A 22,309-nucleotide genomic window follows, 5' to 3' on the forward strand; every position below is an offset into this window, starting at 1 on the left:
GTCGTCCAATGATCCATGGGTCGGCGGTTCGAATCCCGGCTCCTCCTGTCTACATGTCGAAGTGTCCTTGGGCAAGACACTGAACCCCAAATTGCTCCCGATGTGCTGGTTGGTACCTTGCATGGCTTCCGCTGTAATCGGTGTATGAATGTGTGTGTGAATGGGTGAATGTAATGCATCTATGTAAAGCACCTTGGATAAAGGCGCTATATAAATGCACCATTTACCATTTACCATTATGGTTGTGCCCTACAGACAGGGCAAATGTGTATTGCGGTTCCGTCAAGCCACTCCATTCACACAAGTTCCATGTCAGAGTTGTTGCTTGGACCTGGAGCAAGGAGCGAGTGGGGCATCCTTTCAAAAATAAAAATAAAAACACAATACACTATTATCAGTGATGTACACAACTACAGGCATATCTGAAATGGCAGACCATGCAGACTTTTTCCCTTTCATAAACCTGGATTTTTGGAGTGAATATTCTCTAAAATATGTAAACTCTACTGTGTGGCATCGCCCAGCCAGACTGTAAGCTGTGGCCACTGTGAGAGAACTGGAGCACATGTTGAATGAGAGGAAAGCAAAGTCACGTCTCCTGTGCGCTCATGTGAGCTGGAGGTCGCACACCTTTTTGCTTTGCTAAGCAGATCTGATGATGGTGGTGACTGTCAAATTAGATATTGATCTCGTGTGTGTGTGTGTGTGTGTGTGTGTGTGTGTGTGTGTGCACTTGAGTTGAGTGTGCGAAAGAGAGCACACATGTACTAGCCTACATCATAGTGGTTCTCAAATTGGGGAGTCCAGGGACCCTGTTACGTACTCGTATTATTTATTTATTATATAAATAAATAATCCTGCATTATGCAAGCACTGTTGAGGTTTATTTTGTTCATTATTGATGAGTGAGATGTCTTTTTCCATGCTGCATCTTCACTACTTTTCTTGCTCTGTAACTGTATCTAAAGTACTGCTGTGCTTCTTTTGGAAACTGAATTTCGGGTTAAAAAAAGGTCTATAACTCGTTATATGGGGGTCCTTGAAATTAATGGAAAGTTTCAGAATCGCTGGCCTACAGTACATGAAGCTGCAGTCGCATGCAGGCGTGCCGTGCGTGCACATGTTTATGCAGGTGCATGTGGTTGCTGTGTGTTGCCACTCCTTGGGAAACTCTCAGTGCATCAATGCTCATTGCCATATATCGACGGATCGTGGCGATGAAGTCATCCACTTATCTGTCTATCAATGTCAGTTCAATAGGACGGGATAATGCCTTATTGAATGTTTGGATAATGTCCTCATGAAATTCCACACCTTTAATTGTCTGGACTCGATCGTGCCTGTGTAAGTACTTGTACTTACACTTGTACTTGCCAAATGTCCTCACAAGTATAGTGAAATTTACTGTAGGCATCATGGTCCTCACAAGAGAAATGGTTAGGAAAAGATTCAAGTTTGGGGTTAGGGTTAGTATTAGACATTTAGAGGTGGAATCTTTTTCTATTTATTTGCACTACAAGCTCACAAGTCACAATGTGTTACAGGGGTGTGTGTGCGCGTGTGTGTGTGCGTGTGCGTGTGCGCGCGCGTGTGTGTGTGTGTGTGTGTCTACGGACGCGGGGGCTGTTTATATTTGAATTTTCAAAGCTTATTTTCTGCTTCATGAAATCACTGAAAAACATAAGGTGATGAACACGCTGACAGGAGTTTGAAGCGGTTATTTGTTTCCCAATGGCAGCTAACGTTACAGATAAATTATTTCCACACTTCTGGACAACAGTAATTAAATGTTGAGTTAACTTTGATGTCTAACTACCATAACATGTTTATTTAGATGTTATTTATGCTTTTAACCGTTTAACCCTATATACTAGGGCTGCCAACATTGTACTGTGAGAATGCAGGAGATTATTTTGGGGGGTGGGAGGAGCAGCAAGCAGGGGGTCTGGGGATTGTGCCCCAGAAACCTTTTAACAGAGTAAAGTAGATTTACTCTTTTCCTGTGTTCCGGTGAATTTTGGGAGTTTGATACTTTCATCAGGCTCGTGTTCACCCCAGAATAAGCAAGGATGCTAGGATTTAAGGGGTTAAAGATGCTTTCTATGTTATTTAAATTGCAGGCTGCTATTTGTTTGTCCATAAATGCTAAGTATCTTACTTAAATTCTACAGTTACACAGATATGATGTCTTTTATACCTACTATAGTTACTTTGTAGAACTTAATTGTTTCCTTATCAATCTACTTGACCGCTTACCCTGTTGTTTGTTGACTGTATTGACTTTGAGGAGCATCAGTGGCTATACATTCTCAGAAAACAATCTCCTGATCACCTCTGTGGTTTGGGGAGTTTTATTTAAATTCATTAATTGGATCTACATTTACATAAATATACCATGGAACTTGTCCTCTACATTTCACCCTTCCTGGTTACTAGGAGCAGTGGGCAGACATTCTCTGGTGCACAGGGACCAGCTCCAGCCGTAAAGACCAATGCCTTTGTTCAAGGGCAGTGGCAGGATGTAGTAACATGCATGCCATTGGTGTCTTTGGTGAAACCGATGGACATAGGGACACATGCAAACTCTGAGCCATTGTTGTACCATCTTTGCTGATCAATAGTCAGTGCTTTAACAACTTAAACCCTATAGAAAAGGCTCTGGCAGCGCAAGGATAGTCTAAGAAGGATGAGACGCGAAGACCGTACGGGCGACGCCATGTTGCTTTGGAAGGAAAGAAACATGCGCAGTTGAGACCAAGGAAGCTGAACGCGGAAGTGTTGGCTGCATATAGCCCATTGCGCATGTTTCTTTCCTTCCAAAGCAACATGGCGTCGCCCGTACGGTCTTCGCGTCTCATCCTTCTTAGACTATCCTTGTGGCAGCGGAAAAGTACTGAGCCAATTTAATACTATGGCAACCCCAGCCTAGGCTTGATTAGGGGAATTCCATACACCTGCTAAAGCCCCCACACCTGTATCTTGATTAGAGCAGTCTCCAAACTCCCCAGTGTCCCCACTCAGTCACTCTCCACTGTCTCCAGCCACTCACTCACACAGAGACTCTCCACTTCACCAGGACTTTTCCTCCTTTCAAGATCACTACAGTCCTTCCAATGTGTGTGCGTAGATGCACATATGTAAGTTTCCTTGTACTTTGAGTTAGATGTACAGACATGTGAATTTATGTTGTAGTTGTATTAGGAGGGAATGTTTGTGAGCCATGTTAATTCCTAGCCTCCATTAACCAATGCTGTGTGCATTTAATGTCAGTTGGTAGTTCTTTAATCCAAACTGTGATTTGTTTATGATTGTATATCCATATTGAATTCCTATGTCTTGTATTTTGTACTGTGATTGATGTTGATATTATTATCTTCTGTTTTTAGACCACACACACGAACCCAATGTTATGCCCATGTACCCTGTGTTACCAGTAAAGCACGCTGTGATTTCAAGTCCTGTGTCCGTGTTCTTATCGACACCCCATACTGGTGAAATTATCCAAACCACCCACCGTACTCCACTACACTATCGTTATATACTTTGTTGACCGCTGTACCCCAGGACTCTATCCTTGGTCCACTCATTTATTCCCTCTACACAAAATCAAATTTTATTTCTGCATGCTGTACATTTCTGTATCTAATGCAGACATTGTACAACTGCTGTGTATTTTAGTGTTATGGGCCCATTGTTTTGTGACCTGTCACAAGTGGCATTTTGTCTGATGTAGGCCTATACTTGCTGTTGATTGATATGAAAAGGACCTCTCCATCCTCCACAGATGCATAACTTTGTGTGCAATTTGTCAGAGGGGTTTGATCTGAATTGTGAAATGTTCATCTGCAATCTTCTGTAGTAGGATTGTTCAGGTGTAGTGAAGTGCAGTAGTGTACCACATACTGTAGCCCGGTTGCTATGGTGATAAAAAAAACAGTTGCAATTTTTAAATGTAGTGTAGATGCACAAGAGCAATACTTTCCTGTCATATCTTGAGATGTTGGATTTGAAAGAAAAGTTCTAACCAATAAACAATTGTAATTATTTGTTGACTCCCCTGCTCTTTCATTTGTTTCTAACAGTGTTGTTTTTCTAAGACTTTGTCTGGTATTGAGTGCTTTAAGTCTGTGTTCTCTGGCATATGCCTCTAGTCTAGGCACATTGAGAGCTGTTTTCTCCCTTAACTCTTCCAAATAATGAAAGGGTGGCTGTCTTTTCACTTTTACTAGTCGAAGTTATATAGCGGTATGCTGGAGAAAAACAAACTAACAATGTGCTGCTGTTCAAAACCTGCTGTCGCTGTAAGATGTTTGTTTGTTTGTTGTAATGCATGGACTTTGTGAATCAATTTACACACCTCAACCACATCACCCTATACTGTCCCTATTCTGGGCATGACATAATAGGCAAAACATTCTGCAAAAATAGGGGAACATTCAGAGAAAAGTAGTTGATCAATATGTTGCAACATGTGGCAAAGCAACGTGTGTTAGATTGGACATTTTTGGTGAAGACATTTGGTTTATAGTTCATTGACCCTGGTCAATTAAGTATATAGTAGTAAGTCATTTGACCATTTCTTGCCTTTTATTGGCATTGTTCTGACATACAGTGCATGACATACACTTTATAGACTATTGGATCTTCTTGCTTAGAACACTAAACCTGGGTGATTTTCCCGGACAATTATATTTTTGTAAATTTCATAATGTTTCTGATGCCTGAGGTGGGTGGGTCTTTCAGTACCTTCATGATGCTCAGTGACATCATAGAAGGTAGGTTTGTTTCCCTGCCCACATCCCTGTTTTTTTTCTACAGGCAGGTGTTCGTGTTCTGTGAATTTCATCTGCGTTTAGTGATAGTGATAGAAAAAAAAATCCCATACACCCACAATGGGCTTTCTCTTTTGTTTTCTTTTTTTCTTTTTCACCATTCTCACATGTCCCAGGAAGTTCCCAGCTCAATTTATTTTAGGAATAGACAATAATACCCACATTTTTCACCGATTTGCCCCCGCTCTCAGTCTACCAAGCAATTTTCGTTCCCACTCTCTCACCATGTCCCACTGGAAGGAGACCCCGGGCAGACCAAGGATCAGATGGAGGGATTTCATCTCCACACTGGTGTTGTGTATTGGAACCACATCATGTAATATTCCATATTGTTTAATGTTTATATATACTGTTGCAGTATGCAGTATACTGTGCATAGTGATGACTGCATGCATGGTACTCTGGACTTGTGACTTGTGTCTGGTGAGACACCACGCGCAGGGCCATAGTGATCAATAGGACATTGTGTTGACATCCTATAGAAATGGTCACCTGTTCAGTATGATGTTTAGAATCTGCGTGTACGTGCTCACACACCATGCGCACTGTTTTGTACAATACATGCACATTCATAGGCTACGCAAACCCATACATAAGCTTGGATAGAGAGCTAGAGAGAGTGAGACAGACAGGGAGAGGCAGAGATAAAGATCGGGCACTGCGGGACACACTGCTGGTGTGAGGTTCAGCTCGGCAGGATGACTAGCACTGCTGGAGTGGACTGAACATGAATTTGGTAACTAAGCTTTTGTCTTTAATAAAATTATACAGAAATAAGGGCATGCCTGGTCTCCTCCATTCATTTATACAAGGTCAAAGGGGCTTTTATAGAACACTCCATAGGCTACACTGGCCTTGGAATGCCCCCGGGATAGTTACTAATGTTGCTCTGGAAAGGGAAGTCTGCACTCTGCACCTCTCTGGTGGAGCTGTTGCCCCCACGACCCGACTACGGATAAGCGGTTGAAGATGGATGGGTAAAATATACCCGGGTTTAGTGATGGTTTGACAAAAGTTAGTGTTCTAGGGTTAAATAAAAACCCATTTATACTGAAAATATAGCCGATATACTTGAGGACACCTGTTTGAAAGTGGTTAAAATATGTTGAAAATAATAAAACAAAAGATAATTTGCTTCTGTGGTGGGAAATGTACTGATACTAGATAGTATATTTCTCTCAAACAAAGATTGTATTTTCAAACTGTTAGTAAAGTAATTCAATCAATCAATCAATCCCTTATAAAATATGTAAAACATTTTAACACTTTTAAATGAACATGTTTATGTGTTATATTATGTATTATATTATGTTATAATCTACTTCTACTTTCTATTTGTCAACCCTAAACATCAGTTTTTACTGTCTTATGTTTAAGTGATATTGACCTGACATGCTAGAAAGTACTGCACAATTATATCTAGTGAGAGGTATGGTTGTTTGAAGCAGATCTATTCTAGGTTTGGTTATGCTGAAGTCATGCTGAGCATTTTATTCCGTTTCTCTTTCTTTGTTTTTCAGGTATACTAGAGTAGGAAACTGAGATTCACATAAGTATGTGGTGCCAAACTGAATCAACACATCTATAGTTCTCAGCCAAGCAGGAGAAGCAGGAGAACTGCACCTGCTCACTGCTTACGCTGTCTCACTGTGCATAAAGAATACAAATGCTACAAACAAACAGGACTGACTTACTTTTCCGCTGTCAAAAACACTATCCTGACTGGAAGCTGGAAGTCTCTTCTTTGCGTAGGAACAATTTTCTTGATTTGCTCCAAATGCTGAGAATGCTGCCTTTGTAGCTGTACATTTATTCAGTATGGCCAAGCAGTCAAACGGTAAAACAGCAATAGCAATGTCTGAATCGCTGTAAAACTTCCCATGTAAGAACAATACAATACAATACAAGCATTGACATGCAGAAAACATTCTGACCTTAAAGGGGTTTAAAATGTCATTTCTATTTTCGTGCTCGGACACAAGGAGGGACACACATAGCTGTCTATAGTGGTTGCACCACTCAAACAAAAACAAAAAAATTAATACTCAATAAACTCCCCCTTTGCCTCATCATAATACCTCACAAACACCACCAACTGACCATTATCACTGTTATCATCATAATGCCTCTCAAACACCACCAACTGACCATTATCACTGGTATCATCATAATGCCTCACAAACACCACCAACTGACCATATCACTGGTATCATCATAATGCCTCACAAACACCTTACTGACCATTATCACTGGTGTCAGTGGACTTGTCCACTGCTCGGGAAATGCATTCTGCATTTTGTATTCCCACAAAGCTGTTTGGACAAATCACCTTCCAGTAATTCAGTACTTCTGGTTGCTGTGGAATCTGATAGTGGGATTTGCTTTATTTTAGCTGTCATTTCCTCCTGCTTTATTTTAGCTGTAATTTCCTCCTTTTCTAAACATGTTGTTCATCACTTCATTATGAACAACATTTCCGCCCTGAGGCAGGACTCCAGAGAAGAAGGGAAGATATAACCTCAATGTCAGCTCTGTAGCAGTGGCCGGCAAACTGCTCTCTTCTAGATCGGACCAGTGAAGAAACACGGAAGGTTGCCGTATTAGATTAGATTAGTCGATGGGTGGCTCTTCCAATATTTTGCGCCCTCATTAGAAGGCAGGTGTAAGTGCCATCCAACCGATTCTCTTGTTTCTTTGAAAGTGTCCATGTCTGGGAGCCATAGAGTAGAATCGGCTCAACGTCTAAATATTAAGCTGGGATGACCAGATCTTATGCATGTCATTGACCAGGCCATATACCCTTCCTAGTTGGAAAGTCCTTTTGGGAAGAAGATATATATGAACCCAAATACTTGTAGTCATCAACCCGTTTCAGAGGAGTGTTGTTAAGTGTTTTTATAATGTGGTTATTGTTTGTTTTGCAAATGTTTACGTATTAAGTTTTCGTCTCGTTGAGATAAAGACCAACACAGTTGGATGCCTGCTCAAGAGACTGAAGGAGAGCCTGAGCGTATTCCAAGGATGACGAGAGCTTCTCCTAGGGTGTAGTTGGTAGCCCTTATCATTGATAGTATCAACTGACATACGAAGAACATAATCAACAACAATATTAAATATAAACGGGTCTTCTATTCTTCTAAAACGATAATTCACGTCTGGTAAAGAAAGAAAAACAGGTGCGCTTCCTCTGGAAACTACCCTTGGTTAAGGCAGTGGGTGCTCGGCTTTCAAAATAACCACTAATAAGTGGAAAAAGCGGCACTCCAAAAAAAAGATGTAAGACTGGCTCAGATGCAATTTATCATGTTTATTTGAGAACGCTGTTTTGGTTTTGGTAAACAGCCTTCTTCAGAGCAGACTAAAAAGATCTTTCACGTCTGCTCAGTCAGGAAAATATAATATGGGTCGGGAGTCGACTGGGGAGTCTGACGGCGGGGAAAATTACTGGTGTCCACTGCCCACTGCCTGCATGGGACCGATGTTGCTCGTGTTGGAGCCGAGCCGCGCGAGCCTGCATGTGTGTTCACTGCGCAGTTGGCAGCAGCAGCAGTGACACACACACACTGTGCAGCCTACTGATCATGTGCCATGCATGCATACTATTAAGACTTGATTATTGTATTGTTTGTTTGGTGTTTTAACTTATTTGTAGCCCTAAAATTGATGAGGGGAAGGGGAGATTGTAATCAAGCCTGTAATCCCCGTTACTATACGCCCGTTACTGTAATCCAGATTACACATTTTAAAATGTACGTTACAGTTACCGTTTTTCTTACTCTGATTACGTAACGGCGTTACATGTAATCTGTTACTTCCTAACCCTGGTCAGTATCAAGAGTCAGACCCTCAGAGCACCGCGGCCATCTGTTGTACGGCTCGTGTTGAAAATGCCTGAGCCCAAACTGCCGCACACCATCCGGTCTGTGAGGAGGAGGCCACCTCTTTTCGAAACCTGTATGACCCCAGAGCAAGGGAGCGTGCAGTCAGAGATCATTACCAACCCCACCCACCACGGTCACCATGTACTGCACGTACTTCTGACAAGACATCCAGTGACCCCACCACCATTACTCCTACTAGAACAGCACCCACGTACCCCCAACACCTGAGGGCTGTTTATTGTTTGTGGCTCACTGGGTCTTGGCCGTTCCAAATGAAATTGATCACGTTTACTGTAGCACCTAAAAGGACCTGACCTTATTGTTTCAAAGTCTTAAATTCTATGAAAAAACTAATTTCACCGACACAATTTAGCCATGAGCGAGTTACTGTAAAATGTTCACACATTCAAACAGAGCATACACTCATCCCAGAGCAGTGTTCTTTAGTCCTGTGTCTACTCTCTCTCTCACACACACACACACACACACACACACACACACACACACACACACACACACACACACACACACACACACGATGACGTTGCTCCAAGCATGGGTTATTGAGGGGGTTTGCGACTGTGTCATTCCATGTGGCTATGCAGGCCAATGCGTGATGGCTAGGGTGTAGTTGGTAGCCCTTATCATTGATAGTATCAACTGACATACGAAGAACATAATCAACAACAATAATAAATATAAACGGGTCTTCTATTCTTCTAAAACGATAATTCACGTCTGGTAAAGAAAGAAAAACAGGTGCGCTTGGGTAGTTGGGTGCTCGGCTTTCAAAATAACTAAATTAATAAACCAACTAAGTGGAAAAAGCGGCACTCCAAAAAAAAAGATGTAAGACTGGCTCAGATGCAATTTATCATGTTTATTTGAGAATAATAAGAATGTTTTGGTAAACAGCCTTCTTCAGAGCAGACTGAAAAGATCTTTCATGTCTGCTCAGTCAGGAAAATATAATAGGCCCTATGGGTCGGGAGTCGACTGGGGAGTCTGACGGCGGGGAAAATTACTGGTGTCCACTGCCCACTGCCTGTGTGGCAGGATGGGCGTGAGCGTTCCCACGCTGTCACGGCCCGTCCTCCGCCCACTGATTAGGGCTTGATGAGTGGCACGGCGGCGTTATAAGGCGACGTGTCTGCTGTGTCTGTCAGCTGTCTGTCTCTCTCTTCCACACTGCTGGTGGGTGCCACACGTTGGTCACTCACCCGCTTCGATCGGGATCAGTGTATTGAAACGGGGAAAATCAGGTGCAATCAGGCCTTTCAATAGACTGAGTAGACGTCTACCCGTCTACTCAGGTGCTCAGTAGGTTGATTCCTTCCGATTGTGTCGGTTGATCTGTGCAGTTTAATGCATCGCATGCAGCTACTGGAGCGGTGCCGTGTCGTTAGTCAGAAGGTTCCTTGTTTTCCGAAATTACTATCCCTATCTCTAATCCTAACCTAAACATAACCGCAAGCACGGGAGCAGTGCATCTCTAATCCTAACCTAAACATAACCGCAAGCACGGGAGCAGTGCATGTTCGATGTTACGGCTGCATTGAAAGGAATGATCACCTACTGAGCTCCAGTAGCTGCATGCGATGCATTAAACTGCACAGATCAACCGACACAATCGGAAGGAATCAACCTACTGAGCACCTGAGTAGACGGGTAGACGTCTACTCAGTCTATTGAAAGGCCTGATTGCACCTGATTTTCCCCGTTTCAATACACTGATCCCATTCGAAGCGGGAGCGTCACTCGAGTCTAGACAACGCTGTCCCGTCGGGTGACAGCGTGTTTGGTCCGCACATCAGTGTGTTTCCACACTGCTGTTTTACGATCGCCTGCACTTATTAGTTGACTGTGAACTTGACTGTGAGCACTTGTTGTGTTTTAGCCTCGGGGCTACCCCTGACTCACGCCTTCCTGGGTCCTGTTAGCGTGTTGTGATACAACACCACTCCACCTAGGTTGGTGGTCCTCCCTCTCCGCAGTATTTATATTCATTTGGTGTCTGTGATGCCATGAGAGTATAAACCTGGGCTCTTGTTGTTTACAGTTGTGTTCTTACCTGGCTACCGCTGCAGTGGGTAGGCTACAGTGACTGTGCACGTTGGCCTCATTAAAGCGGGTGAGTTTAACTGTGTGCCTTGCTGTTCCTGCCTCAGTGACTAGTAGTATAAGAGTAGTATTTTATTATTATTAGCTGCCGGGGACAGCTACGCTGGAGCAGTGGACAGCTGTCCAGTGGTGGTGGTAAAGCCCTGTTTCCCCAGGTGGCGTAGTTGGCTACCTTAAACAATACCACCCTGCCACACCTGCATGGGACCGATGTTGCTCGTGTTGGAGCTGAGCCGCGCGAGCCTGCATGTGTGTTCACTGCGCAGTGGGCAGCAGCAGCAGCAGTGACACACACACAGTGCAGCCTACTGATCATGTGCCATGCATGCGTACTATTAAGACTTGATTTCACCGACACAATTTAGCCATGAGCGAGTTACTTTAAAATGGCAGCCCTCTTCACACATTCAAACAGAGCATACACTCATCCCAGAGCAGTGTTCTTTAGTCCTGTGTCTACACACTCTCTCACACACACACACACACACGTTGCTCCAAGCATGGGTTATTGAGGGGGTTTGCGACTGTGCCATTCCATGTGGCTATGCAGGCCAATGCGTGATCCGCATGGTTTGCCACATGTTGGGCAGATGAAGTCCACACAAGAGAGGTAGGTGGGCCCCTGCAGCACGCTGGTGTCACTGTATGCGTTGCTCTTTTCTCCTCTCTGTGGTCTACTCCTGGAGGTGTGCGATTAGCCTGGCTAATAAGCCAGACCAAATCAGCCGTTGGCAAAGAAACATTGCCTGCCAGGCTAGTGTGCGATGCCCTCGTGACTGATGGTGCGCCATCAGCAGGACACACACACACACACACACACACACACACACACACACACACACACACACACACACACACACACACACACACACACACACAGTACACACACCCCTACAGAGCAAAATTCTGTATGACTCCAAGCTGTCTTGTCCTGACATGACTAGACGTGTCGGGTGACGTGACGCCCCATGTTAAAAGTTGTTCCAAACACTGCACAGACTACAGATGAAATATGCACTACAGGGGCAAATCTCACTATAGGGACTGGGAGCTATATCAACTGTTACAAATAAAATAATGTGTCAGAAACAGTAATGAGTGATAAAACAATTGCGTCTCTGAAGTGCTTGAGTTGGATAAGTAATCTCTCTCTCTATATTGCTCTCCCGAGTTCCCTCATGGCGACACTGCTTGTGTCCTATTGCTGCCTGTACTAGGCCAAATGCAAGTGAAATGCTCCGAGTCCCTCCCGTCCCGCTCATGTCTGTCTGCTACCACCGATGGCTCCCCACACAGCACATTATATCATCCAATTATAGAGAAGAGACACTAATCGGTGCCCGATTGCCTGCCAACGGCTTGGTGTGTAGAGGCTGGCGTGTGACACACACACACACACACACACACACACACACACACACACACACACACACACACACACACACACATTCACAAACACATAGACAAACACAAATCCACTCCAGAACAGTCATTTGTTATGGCCTACTTCCTCCTTGGTCATGTGACCAGCTGGCAGAGCCGGTGATTAAATTGGAGGACCACAGGTCCCATGATGCCGAGGGGCAGTACACGTCCCACAATGCCGAGGGGCTCCTCTCGGTCTTCCCGGGCCCCTGAGAATCCTTCTGTCAGTAATTAGCGAGCACCACCCCTAGTTGTGTGTGTGTGTGTGTGTACGCGTGCGTGCGTGCGTGCGTGCACATGCACCCACAACTGAGACAGTCTATATATTATAGTCTGCGGCAAGCTGTTCTGTGCTTTGAGGTGGCATCTTATTTAACTACATTAAATTAGTCAGATTCCCCATTACTGATCGCTCCATTTTCTTTTGCCTTGTGGTTATGCATTACACAGCCCACAGTTTAGGTGATGCTATATCTACATAGAACAACATACAAATGTATTGTGTTGCTCAAACCAGGGCACCTTTAGGACAGATGATATCGTGAGAAAAGCAGTGATGGCTGCAGAGCTCATTTAGGGGTTTAACATTTCTTGTTCTCAGTCATGGTCAAGATAACTTACGAATGTCTCTTTTCAACTACAAGAACTAAGTGAACTGTGCCATGCTGTGAAACGTATTTCATGGGTCAAGTAGTTTAGGAGATTGGTTTCCATATACTGTAGGCTACACTATGGCTCGGTTTTAGATAAGGTTCTCAGAACCTAATTTGGGCCCTGCTCAGGAGGTGGTACCATGATAATATCCCCCTTTTTTGTTTTGTTTTACAGCAGTGCACCTTGTAATATTTATTTTGAAAGGCACTTCATAGATATACTTTACCTATAGTTTACCTTACTTACATGCCTTGCCTTAATTTCCCCTAGGTGTGCAGTGATATTCTAACACTGATTGGTTAGCTGGCGTATCTTCCCTGAGGGTTATACAGGTTTTGCATATGCACACCAACAATGGATAACAAGCAATAGGACCTAATACGAAACGAATTACGTTGAGTCACTTAGTTGTCAGTCACTGTTCCACGCGCCACAGCTTTGTCGATAATGCCAATACTGATTCTGAAGCTCAACCTGCGGTGTGCGGGACGTCTCACGCACACACTGATCTGGGCTTACACGGATAATGAGAGAGACAGAGTGAGGGGAGTGCTCTCCACCATCCTTGACTAAACTAATTAGCAGGCAACGGGGGGAGAAAATGAAAGGGATGGATTTCGACAGGACTCTGATTATTCCCTTTTCAAAAGACGGGTGGTTCTGTGGTGATGGGCGTGGGGCTTTTTATTTTGTTAGTCTGCAGGTAGCTGTCATGTTCACGGGGAGCACCGCTCCATATCAAGTGTGCCCTTGATACATCACACCGAGTCTGCAGATGCAGTCCTGAATCGCATTATTCCTTTGACAAACACAGGGGACAACAATACACAAACACGGGGACCACACACGCACGCACGCACACATGCGGCCCCCACCTTCACTTAATGCGGCCCTCATGTTAATATCAGAATACTGATATACTATTGATTTCAGCTGTTACAATTCCAAACCCGCTTTAATTACTTCATGACTAGTATTAAATGCCTAGTACTTAATGACTAGTATTAAAATGTTATTGTCTTTTTGTGTCCAATGTAGTTATGTTAACAGTTCATAAAGTTAACATAACTATAACTAAATGCATTTAAAATTCAATAAAAAGGTTACTTTTCAGGATTCCAATTCAAAAATAGCAAAAAAATATTCAGGTTTTCAATTCAAATATAGCAAAAATAGCTGATCTACAAGCTCAAAACGCGTCGCATTGCGACGTGTTTTGAGCTTGTAGATCAGCTATTTTTGCTACGACAGTAATATGCACTGTGGCCACTGTGAGTGTGGAAATATATTGGCCCTCGCCATCGTCAAAGTTGCCCACCCCTGAACTACGCACGCACGCACGCACGCACGCACGCACGCACACACGCACACACACACACACACACACACACACACACACACACACACTGCCTCGTTAAGTATCTTTCAAATCTCAAGCATCTGGCTTTCTATGATTTAATCACTACGTAACTTAGCCAACCCCCAGCATTTTTAATATGCCACTCTCCACCTTCCTCGACTAAACTAATTAGTGGCCAAGGAGAGGAAAATGACAGGGACAGGTTTAGACAAGGCTCTGGTTATACCCAAATGTCTCCTCTCCCACATGATGGCTTTCATGCTTATCCAATTTCAGTCTGTAACCCTGAAAACAGAAGAGGAATGTTTGTCTTTTTTATGCTCTCTCTCGCTCGCTCGCACGCACGCTCGCACGCACGCACGGTCCCACGGTCGCACGCACGCACGCACGCACGCACGCACGCACGCACGCACGCACGCACACACTTCTCTCTCTCTCTCTCTCTGTTTCCTCCTATTTGTTTCTCGTCTTCAAGCTCTTAATGTTTTGTTTTCATTCTTTCTTTCAACTCTCTTCCTTTGAGTTTTTCTTATTTGTCTGTGTTTACCTCGCACGCTCTCCCTCCCCCTCAACTCCTCTCTCTTTGATATCATTAATCCAAACTGTCTTTCATGTTATCCCCTCTATCGGCTGGTCCAAATGGAAGGAGGAGATGAATATTTAACAAATAGAAGGTGTGACACTCTGCGTACTGAGTGATGCACGTTGGCCCCTAATTGTAAGCTGTAAAGCGCTCTTCACAGGAGCCTTTGATTTCCTGCTTAAACAATCAATACAGTGTCAAGAGACACACGTGTGAATCCTCTAGTAGACGGTATAGGTACACAGAAGTCACACATGACATGCGCGTGCACAATGCACAGTTACACTCGGTAGGTACACACGTCAAGTCACACATGCACATGTTATGCGCGTGCACAATGCACAGTTACACTCGGCCTACTACAGTTCACTGACTTGCACATGCACACTACTGCATTACTACTGTAGCTAAAATTCATCAAGCATTCCATTTTCTTATACCATTGATCACTTGCTCCAGAGCATTTTGCAACATGCAGTCTTGACTTAACCTACAGTTAACTTATTATCGTTTTTTAGAGCTTCTGTTGACTCCTTGCATTGTGCGAGAATGTTTGGGAAAGCTCATAGGATCATTCAGGATCAATACCATCCAGGCAACAATAGCAGGCGTTAACACTCCATCCATGCACGCCTGAGCAGGTTTAGCAATAGCTAATTTAGATTCTGATGGCCAATTCATTTGCAGCTTACCCTGTCCATACATCTAAACCTCGCAGGCAAATATGTGCGGCAGCACACCAGATCAATAAAATAAAACGTTTTGTTATGGCACCAGATCAATAAAATAAAACATTTTGTTATAGTTCATAATATAAAGAATTAAAATTCATAGAGTGTAATGGTCGTCTAAAAAGACTACTGGGGGTTTAATAGCGGAAGCAATAAGGACTTTGGTGTGCAGTGGTTTTGTTCTCCTAAGGGGCACATTATAACGCCAGTCTGAGGACATTACAGAGAATTCATTGGACAGAACATGGTCAGGTGGCTGATAACTCCTTTCTGGGCCACCTGTTTCCCCCAGAGAGAGCACAAGTCTCTTCGCTGGGCTCCAATTATCCAGATACCATTTAGGCTATTCTTGTCCCTCACAGACAGACATTCCATTTAACTATAGCACGTAAATGGGAAGGTTATGAGACTTTCACTGAATTGATTGATAGAAATGACATAAAATGGAATCACAGACACGAAAAGAGTTAAGCCTCCGTATGAAGTGAATTCTTTAACACTTGACAACTGACTTTTGTCAAATTTGAGTTGGGAGTCACTGTTCCTATGTGTGTTGACAATTTGAACATCTTTGCATGTAATGCTGGCGTTTGGTTTGTTACCATTCTGTCAAAAATGTATAATGAAAATGCGGGGCAGAGGTTCATCGTTGGCATCTAGGGAGTGTGTGTGCAAAGTTTGGCATCGACCGGGTTAACGGTGCCGGAGATTAGCTGGTAACGGACGGACGGAAGGACACACGGACGGACACACACACACACGGACGGACACACACACGGACGGAGTGCAAAACATACTCTCTCACCATGCCTTCGGCCTGGTGGAGACAATAAGGTAAAGGAAGTTGATATCCCACCATTTCACAAAGGCAAGTATTTGGCACAACCATTATCTGACTCCGAGCCCTGGAGAAGAGACAATAGGGCATGTCACCAAAATAATTTCAAAACATAACTGAAAAATAACAGAAATCCCTGCCTCTATCAGTACATATATAATGAAGAGTAGAGGCGACATGACTCAACCTTGGGGTCAGCCCGTATTTGAAAGCTCTTTGGTGTTGGTCATAATGTCGATTCACCATAACCTGCTAATTATATTTGTCAGCAAGTCTAAAAGCAACATCAAAAACTGATTATTGATTATTTTAAAATATAAGCATGTCCCTCAATGAAAATATTCAATACGAGTCTGTATCGTATTAATCATTTTCAGCCTGCATGCATCTGCGTCCCTATTTTGGGCACGACACACCAAAAAACACATGTGTGTGTGTGTGTGTGTGTGTGTGTGTGTGTGTGTGTGTGTGTGTGTGTGCGTGTGCGTGTGCGTGTGCGCGCGCTTATGCCTACTGTATACATAATGTGTACAATGCATCCATCCACCCATCTTCAACCGCTTATCCGATGTATGTGCAGTGTATCCTGTTCAAACATGCACACCCCTGTAGAATGAGTCAATATAGCATCAATCAAACATGTTTATGCTAACCACTTTAACCTATATACCTACCTATGAGCGTTTTGAGCTGCGGCCCAATGGATAACTGTTTCTCCAAACATTTTTGAGGGGCGCTAGCTCCTAGCCTGGTATCCAGCCTGCTTCGCTACGTTCGGCGGATTTTTTTTTCTCTCTTCGCTTATCAGTCTGGAAAGCCTCCTATCTCCAAGGGAGGCGGGACATGCCAAAAGCTTCGAAACCTAACGTGGCTTCTGATTGGTCTGTGGTGCGGGGCGGGACAAAGCACCAGTGAGACGTCATAGCAAAGCGCAGCTACTGCAAGCGAAAGCATGGAGTGTGGCGCTGGCTGATGACGTAGGTTGCCTAACGCTACTCTCATTCGTTGGAACAACATCCAATCAGCAACGACGTTGACTACGTAACATATGTAGTTCTAGTGTAGTTCTGCAAAGCCTCCCAATGGGAGGCTTTCCAGACTGATAAGCGAAGAGAGAAAAAAAAATCCGCCGAATGTAGCGAAGCAGGCTGGATACCAGGCTAGCTAGCTCCTCCTATGCCCAGCTTTCTGTGTTTGTGTAAACGCAAACATCGCATTTACACAAACATCACTTCACACGGGTGTGATTATTTTTGAGGAGCGCTAGCCCCTCCTATATACAGGTTTAATCTTTGTTTTGAGGGGCGCTTTGAGGGGCGCTATATACAGGTTTAATGTTTGTTTTTCCTTAGACAAACATTAAAAACGCCATTGACAATGGACAGAGTTTAATGTTTGTTTTGTCTGTGTTTGTTTTGTCTGTTACTGCGCAAATCGCCCTCGATGTTGTAAGATGATAAGAGTGCCCCTCACTTCACATGGGTGTATTAAAAAAAAAGAATGTGAACATTATTGAATATTTTTTAAACATTTAACAACACAAATCTTTTATGGTGATCCTTGGCACAAATTATTATCTGATGATCCATGGCTAAATACTGTACTACATATTAATTTGGAGGTCCTTGAGATTAAAAAGTTTGAGAACCACTGCTTTACACTGATATATTGTATAGTCTCATCATTTGCACATTGATTGATGGAGGCCATTGTTTTAATCTCTTGCCAAGCTGCCCTAGGATCACCATTGTTATATTGCATTTTCCCTTTCCTATACTTAATTTTGGTCTTTCTTATTTTAATTATGCACTTCTCTGGAGACCTTCTTCTCCATATCGAGCATCACCAGAAGAGTATAATATATCGTTATTAAAAAAAAACATTGATTATTGTTGCGACCTCAGGTCGCATTTACTATGAAATCATGGGTGTGTTCGGAAATGCGCACCGGGAGCGCACTCGCCTATTAGTTTGCATTGCACAGTGCGCTCAGTGCGCTATTTCCGAACACGCCCCATACGTTTTTGTCCATCAGTGTATCACTCAAAATCCCCCCATATATGGTGCCCAGGTCTCGTGACATCACGTGACATCAGGGATGGAGATCCCTGATGTCATAGTAAATGTGACCTGCTGTCGCAATTAAGCCCATATATGGAGATCCCTAATGTCATCAATATTTGCCAGCAACTCTACATCTGACCTCAAACCTCAAACCCTTGGATATATGTCAAACTGTTCTGACATTCCATATGTTGATCCTTCCCCATCCATCCTTCCTCTTCGATGTCTCCCTTTTGACTGATACCTGTCCATTCAAACTCTAGACGGGCCTGCCCCAAAGTTATTAGTGCAGCCACGCCCGGCAGCCGGCGAAAACTAGAGTTATCAACAGGCCCGGAAATGAAGGCCAGGCCCTACCTGGGCCCTCATCAAACCCTGTACACTCAAGATACTGCCCCTGCTGCCACCCTTAGATCTCCATATATTGAGCTGACCTGTTCTGACATTCCATATGTTGATCTGACCTCATCAAAGCCTTACACCAAGACACCCTCCATATACTGTATGGCCAGTACAGAATTCATTCCATAATGATCTGCAAAAGATCATGCAAAAGCACCAGCGTTCGCCCAGCAGTCTGCTGTCACCCAGGTGGATAGGTAGATCTGACTCCCCATTCCAAAGTGCCAGTGCTCGCCCATAGTCTGCTGTAAGGGTGAGGTCGCTTCTCGCCCTCAGGCGTCTTACTGGTATATTTATAGCTCTATATTCTGGTAGTACTCATAGCCCTAGATCTTGTGCCACCCCTTACCCCTTATCCCTAAACTTTTTTACTATTTTAAAACATTTTAAAACAGTACAAATAGCCGATCTACAAGCTAACAGCGTGTCGATGTAGATTGGGTAGTTGAACTATTTTTAAGGTGTAAGGGGTAAGGGGTGGTGCAAGATGGAGCCCTATAGTGTTTGTTCAGTAACAGTCTCCATGTCTGTCCAGCTCCAATCAGGAGAAAGAATTCACACAGGATATTTTATACACTCCTCCCATCCCATACAAAAAAAAGAAAATAACCCAAATAATTCTGGCATGGACTGTTGTAACGTAATGAAAGCTTGTTAGAAAGGTGTGGTTGTGCTAAATCCAACAATATGCCACGTGTGTATAGGGAGTGTAGAGTGTCAAAAAGACATGAATAAATAATGATACCGGTAATAATGAATGAAGTCTTCAGTGCAAACCCATTATCAGTGGTGAGAAGAATGTTGACTAATTCATTGGTGCAAATTGAGGTCACTTAAGGAACAGTGCTGGTCTATGTCAATACAGTATTTATGATACTCGTGTGTATGTTAAGTAACATGAGTGGGAACAAGTAGGCTACAGGCATTGCTGTTACAGAACGTAACAATTTTATTCAAGACAATAAGGACAATTAACACAAACCCAAACCATGTGCAGTTTCAAACTCCCCTTAATCCCCGGCACCTGATAATAGCAATGAATCAATGCCACTTTGACAGACACTTAGACACAGGTGGCATCAATCTACCCTCATTTGGAGATAAATGGTGTCAAGACTAGTAATGAATTTACCCTCTGAAGTTCATAATCAGCTTGACACTCTACAAGGCATAAACAAACAACACATATTTGTGAAGTTGTCAGAGACAGACAGTACAATGGAAGGAAAATCGCCCTCAAACTATAAAGGGGAAGAGTAAATACCGGTAGTCAGGGAATCAATGTCCTATAGAAAACCTAACAAAAAGACTCACTACATACAAGTGAAGATCAAGCATCTCAAACATCACAAAGTGTTGAGTAGATGAGGGAGAGGAGTGTGCACCTTCATATAATCATATTACATCCCAACATGACATGGATTACATATTGGATAAATAGAGAAGTATGCTCCATGATAGATGCATTTCATACATGGAAACAAATAATGAATAAGGCTGACAATAAAATAGAATACCTTTATTGAAATATGTACATATATTATTACTGTACGACAGAATGGAAAATAATAGTGTTAGCTTCTGGCTCTTGCAAAATGAATGTCTCTGCTTTGAACTTTGAACTTTATTGAGAGGATGGCCCCTTGAGATGTCGCATCTCGTTTTCGAGGGGGTCCTATACATACAAAATACAAACAATACAGCAGTGCAAGTACACAGTACTAAAGACACAACATGACATACAGTACAAACACACAGGACATACACATACAGGTACAGTTAGCTTGCTCCCCTTCTCCCACCCCACCCCTGACCCCCAACTCGTTTATATATGGAAATAGAGAAAAACAGTACTATAACCAGTAAGAAGTAAACATGTGAGTAAGTAGTATTAGAAGCATGAACAACATTCTGTTGGGAACCATTAGATAGGGGTGTTGTGTGTGTCTAAGTGGGTATGGGGATGTGAATGGTTTCAGGGACTGTTTCAGGTATGAAGGGCAGTTGAGGTGGATGCATTTGAAAAGGAATAGGTACCAGTGGTGTTGCCTTCTAGCCTTAGGCTGCAGCCAGTCAAGTGAGCTGTACAATTGGCAATGGTGGGTTATGTATGGGCATCTAAGGACAAATCTGCACAAGGAGTTACATAATACATTAAGTGGCTTGAGGTGAGTATCAGTGGCGTTTTGGTATACAATGTCGGCATAGTCTACGATGGGGAGTAATATTTGATAAATTATTCTTTTCCTCACTTCGAAAGAGAAACAGTTGATGGATGGGTAGAGTGAGCATAGGCTGCCATATGTTTTGCCATATGCTCTCTGCTGAACATAGAGTTTGCACAAAGGAAAGGCTTCAAATCGGTGGATGAAGAAAGCTTTTGTTGTCTCTAGTCTGTTGCACATCACTGTCACTCATTGACAAAAGGCCTCACATTTGAGCTGTCAGGGAAGAGGAAGAACACATTGTTGCCTGAGCTGAGGTACACCCTAGCATCTACAGTACAACATATCCATCAGCTCCAAATCTACTCCCAACAGATAGATGCCTTCCAGTAACATGTGCCGAGAGCCTTGTACCAAACAGCAGTGTTGCGTCACAGCCATCTGGCCAAGTTTAATCTCTGGAACCCAGTTGGTCGAGGCTCAGAGAAGATGGAACCATTGAACCTGTGATGTTCCAGAAAGCACCACTGATAATGGTTTTTTGGCTGGATATTCATTATTTAGTTTCGTTTGAGACACCGCATACATTTAGTGATGTAGCTCCTTTACTCACAGGCTTTATCTATTTGTGGTATTGGATTCAGCTCAACCGCACCTTTCCAACAATCTGTGCCCTCATCTGTTCCTATATGTATGCATCCATAATTCATGGCAGAATTACAACAAGTAAATGTATTTCCACTTATTGTAGGTATGTTGAGGACAGCCTTATGGTGCCTCAGCCCTATCTTCCCTCAGGCTTATGTTTGTTATCTAAAGTAAATTGTTCGACAGACTGGCCTATATGAGTGTAGTGTATAGCCACTGAACAAGGGAAGCACTCATAGTTTGGTCCATTCACCCACGCACTGAATTCATAACAACATGGTAATCAAATCTTAGAATGAAGAAAGTTGCTTTTGATTGCATTACCATTTATATTTTGATTTGCAAAATCTAATTTGGAAACGACTTTGAAATAAAGTTGGATGGCATCATGGTATCCAGACTACATCCCAGATGCTGGAAGGATGATTGCTCTGTGATTGGCTAGCTTCTCTCTCATAAAGTATGCTGATGACATGGCCTTGGTTGCCTGCCTGCAGGACGTTTCCAGACCCTCTTACTCCCAGCACATCGACCGTATTGCCACCTGGTTTGACAGCAGCCTCCTTGACCTTAATGTCACTAAGACCAAGGAGCTGTGTTTGGGA

The sequence above is a fragment of the Electrona antarctica genome, assembly GCF_951216825.1.
Source record: "Electrona antarctica genome assembly, chromosome: 8".
NCBI classification, from domain to species: domain Eukaryota; kingdom Metazoa; phylum Chordata; class Actinopteri; order Myctophiformes; family Myctophidae; genus Electrona; species Electrona antarctica.